The 5008-nt window shown below is 34.3% G+C and overlaps 1 pseudogene; it reads right to left on the bottom strand.

Annotated features, from left to right (window-relative positions):
• Positions 1-2993: 2993 nt before the first annotated feature.
• LOC123254033 lies at positions 2994-5005 on the bottom strand (annotated as a pseudogene).
• Positions 5006-5008: the final 3 nt, after the last annotated feature.

The raw sequence follows: 5008 nt of genomic DNA, 5'->3' as shown, positions 1-5008 counted from the left end.
ACATTTTGTAATTTTTTCTAACTCTTGCTTGGTTTTCAATTCTTTCCTTTCCCAGAGATCTGACAAATATACTATTCTGTGTTCACTTAATTTGCTTAAAGTTTCCTTCTTTATATTCAAGTCTTTCACCCATTCTGAATTTATCTTGGTGTAGGGTGTGAGATGTTGATCTAAACCTAATCTCTCCCATATTGTTTTCCAATTTTCCCAGCAGTTTTTGTCCCAAAAGTTGGGCTCTTTGGGTTTATCATACACTGTCTTGCTGATGTCATTTACCCCAAGTCTATTCCACTGATCTTCCCTTCTGTCTCTTAGCCAGTACCATATCATTTTTATGACTGCTGCTTTATAGTATAGTTTAATATCTGGCACTGCTAAGCCACCTTCCTTCATGTTTTTTTTCATCATTTCCCTTTATATTCTTGATCTTTTGTTTTTCCAAATGAACTTTGTTATACTTTTTTCTAATTCAGTAAAAAAGTTTTTTGGTAGTTTGATAGGTATGGCACTAAATAAGTAAATTAATTTGGGTAGAATGGTCGTTTTTATTGTTAGCTCGTCCTACCCATGAGCAGTCACTGTTTTTCCAATTGTTTAGATCTAGTTTTAATTGTTTGGAAAGTGTTTTGTAGTTGTGCTCGTATAATAGCTGTGTTTGTTTTGGTAGATAGATTCCTAACTATTTTATATTTTCTAGGGTGATTTTAAATTGTGTTTCTCTTTCTAACTCTTGCTGCTGTGATATGTTGGAAATATATAGAAATGCTGATGATTTATGTGCATTTATTTTGTATCCTGCCATTTTGCTAAAGTTGTTGATTATTTCTACTAGCTTTTTAGTTGATTCTCTAGGATTTTTTAAGTAGACCATCATACTATCTGCGAAGAGAGATAGCTTAGTCCCCTCATTGCCTATTTTAATACCTTCAATTTTTGTCTCTAATTGCTACTGCTAGTGTTTCTAGTACAATGTTAAATAATAGAGGTGATAATGGGCATCCTTGTTTCACATCTGATCTTATTGGGAAGGCCTCTAATTTATCCCCATTGGATATGATGCTTGTTGATGGTTTTAGATATATACTGTTTATTATTTTTAGGAAAGGTCCTTCTATTCCTATACTTTCCAGTGTTTTCAATAGAAATGGGTGTTGCATTTTGTAAAAGGCTTTTTCAGCATCTATTGAGATAATCACATTGTTTTTGTTTGTTAGCTTTTTGATATGGTCAATTATGTGGATGGTTTTCCTAATGTTGAACCATTCTTGCATTCCTGGTATAAATCCTACTTTATCATGATGGACAACCCTCTTGGTCACTTGGTGGAGTCTTTTTGCTAGTATTCTATTTAAGATTTTTGCATCTATGTTCATTAGGGAAATTGTTCTGTAGTTTTCTTTCTCTGTTTTTGATCTTCCTGGCTTTGGGATCAGTACCATATTTGTGTCTTAAAAGGAATTTGGTAGGATTCCTTCTTTGCTTATTGTATAGTATTGGGATTAGTTGTTCTTTGAATGTTTGATAGAATTCACTTGTGAATCCATCAGGCCCTGGCGATTTTTTCTTAGGGAGTTCTTTGATGGCTTGTTCAATTTCTTTTTCTGATATGGGATTATTTAAGTATTCTATTTCTTCTGCTGTTAATCTAGGCAATTTATATTTTTGTAAATATTCATCCATATCACCTAGATTGCTATATTTATTGCTATATAATTGGGCAAAATAGTTTTTAATGATTGCCTTAATTTCCTCTTCATTAGAGGTGAGGTCTCCCTTTTCATCTTTGATACTGTTAATTTGGCTTTCTTCTTTACTTTTTTTTATTAGATTGACCAGTACTTTGTCTATTTTATCTGTTTTTTCAAAATACCAGCTTCTAGTCTTATTTATTAATTCAATAATTCTTTTACTTTCAATTTATTAATTTTGCCTTTGATTTTTAGTATTTCTAATTTAGTTTTCATCTGAGGATTTTTAATTTGTTCATTTTCTAGTTTTTTGAGTTGTATGCCCAATTCATTAATCTCTGCCCACCCTATTTTGTTAATATATGCACTCAGTGATATAAATTTTCCCCTTAGAACTGCTTTGGCTGCATCCCATAGGTTTGGGTAAGAAGTCTCATCATTGTCATTGTCTTCAGTGAAATTATTAATTGTTTCTATGATTTGTTCTTTTACTAAATTATTTTGGAGAATCATATTATTTAATTTCCAATTAGTTTTTGGTTTGCCTCTCCATGTATTCTTACTAATAACTATTTTTATTGCATTATGATCTGATAAGTTTGTATTTATTATTTCTGCTTTTTGCATTTGTTTGCCATGTTTCTATGCCCTATTACATGGTCTATCTTTGTGAATGTTCCATGTGCTGCTGAAAAGAAGGTGTATTCCTTTTTGTCCCTATTTATTTTTCTCCATATATCTATTAACTCTTATTTCTCTAGGGTTTTTTGCCTCTCTTATCTCTTTCTTATTTGTTCTTTTTGTTTCATTTATCTAGATCTGATAGGGGAAGGTTGAGGTTCCCCACTAGTATAGTTTTTATTAAGATACCTCAATAGTGTATTTTAGAGACCAAGGAGTAATTCAATTCCATTACTCAGCTGATAACTACATACTGTTATCAGACCACAAGAATGTTAGTGAGCTAACATTAGGATTACAATGTCTGGACATATTAAAGATATTTCTCCCTCCCTAAAATAAAACCAAAGTAAACTACAATGATTACTAGTTCTTGCTTGAATTGTCTAAGGTATCACAATATTGATTATACTTAGAAGGGAAAAGAAACCTAAACTTCCCCTTAAACAGCATGTTCATGCCATACATTTTTTAAAAAAGTGATTTAACAAAAATAAAGAGAATATATCTGAAAATATACATCAGAGGGAATGAAGACATCAAGTATTCTCTCAACACCTTATACAAAATAACTTATTCAGACTAGTCTAGGAAAGATGCTTTTGCTCCATGAATTGGAATGCTTTAGTCTACTTCTTCCATACGTGATGTGTCATCATCTCCTTCAAGAGGTGGATTTCCTCAGTTATAGCTGCATTGGTTTCTTCAGTAGTTGAATCATCTTCATCAATTCCAAGACCAAGTTTGATCATCCTGTAGATCCAATTGGCATGTGTCTGGGGATCCTCCAAACTGAAACCAGAAGACAGCAGTGCAGTCTCATACAACAAGATGACCAGATCTTTCACCAATTTATCATTCTTGTCAGCCTCTGCCTTTTGCCTTAGAGTTTCAATAATGGAATGGTCAGGGTTTATCTCCAAGTGTTTCTTTGCTGCCATGTAACTCATTGTTGACTTGTCTCTTAGTGCCTGAGCCTTCATAATTCTTTCCATATTTGCTGTCCAGCCATATGTGCTTGTGACAATGCAGCATGGGGAGGTAACCAATCGATTTGACACAACTACCTTTTCAACTTTCTTTTCTAGGATATCTTTCATAATTTTGCAGAGGTTTTCAAACTTTGCCTTTTTCTCCTCCTGTTTCTTTTTTTCATCTTCATCTTCTGGGAGTTCCAAACCCTCTTTGGTAACAGACACTAAAGTCTTGCCTTCAAATTCCTTTAGCTATTGCACACAATACTCATCAATAGGTTCAATAATATATATCACTTCTAAACCATGCTTCTGAAGCCATTCAACAAAAGCTGAATTAGCCACTTGGTCCTTGGTTTCACCAGTGATATAATAGATATGTTTCTGGTTCTCCTTCATCCTTGTGCAATAGTCCTTAAGAGAAACCATCTCATCACCAGAAGCAGAAGTATAGTATCTCAGCAATTCTGAAAGTTTCTTTCGGTTCTGGGAGTCTTTATGTATTCCAAGCTTAATGTTTTTAGAAAACTGCTCATAAAACTTTTTGTAATTTTCTTTATCCTCTGCCAGTTCAGTGAAGAGTTCCAAGCACTTTTTAACCAAGTTCTTCCTAATCACTTTCAGAATCTTACTTTGCTGCAGCATTTCACGTGAAATATTTAGAGGCAGATCTTCAGAGTCCACCACACCTCTAATGAAATTCAGATATTCAGGGATCAGCTCTTCACAGTTATCCATGATGAAAACCCTGCGCACATACAGTTTGATGTTATTCTTTTTCTTTCTATTTTCAAACAGGTCAAAGGGTGCACGTCGTGGTACAAAGAGAAGGGCTCAGAATTCCAGCTGTCCTTCCACTGAGAAGTGTTTCACAGCTAAATGATCTTCCCAGTCATTTGTCAAACTCTTATAGAATTCTCCATATTCCTCATTAGTAATATCATCAGGATTTCTGGTCCAAATTGGTTTGGTTTTGTTAAGCTCTTCTTGATCAATGTATTTTTCTTTAATTTTCTTCTTTTTCTTCTTGTCACCATCTTTCTTTTCTTCTTCTTCATTGGAGCCCACATCTTCTATCTCTGGCTTAACTTCAGACTCTTTTTCTTCTTTTTCCTTCTCCTGTTTCTCTTCTTTTTCCTCTGCTTCATCATCTCTGACTTCTTTATCCCTTTCTTTTTCCACAAAAAGAGTAATTGGATAGCCAATAAATTGAGAGTGCTTCTTCACCATTTCCTTTATTCTTCTTTCCTCCAAGTACTCATTTTGGTCCTCTTTCAGATGCAGAATTACCTTTGTTCCACAACCCATAGGTTCACCTATATCAGTCCTAACAGTGAATGACCCTCCTGCTGAAGACTCCCAGGCATACTGTTCATCATCATTATGCTTGGTGATGATGGTCACTTTCTCAGCAACCAGATAGGCAGAATAAAAACCAACACCAAATTGACCAATCATGGAGATATCTGCACCAGCCTGTAATGCTTCCATAAAAGTTTTGGTTCCAGACTTTGCTATGGTACCAAGATTGTTGATCAAATCAACTTTGGTCATTTCAATACCAGTATCTACAATGGTGAGGGTGCGATCATCTTTGTTTGGAATGATACTAATGTTGAGCTCTTTCCCAGAATCTAGTTTACTTGGATCTGTCAAGCTCTCATA

This window comes from Gracilinanus agilis, unplaced genomic scaffold, assembly GCF_016433145.1.
Source record: "Gracilinanus agilis isolate LMUSP501 unplaced genomic scaffold, AgileGrace unplaced_scaffold13227, whole genome shotgun sequence".
NCBI classification, from domain to species: Eukaryota; Metazoa; Chordata; class Mammalia; order Didelphimorphia; family Didelphidae; genus Gracilinanus; species Gracilinanus agilis.
This window is presented reverse-complemented; position numbering and strand designations above follow the sequence as displayed.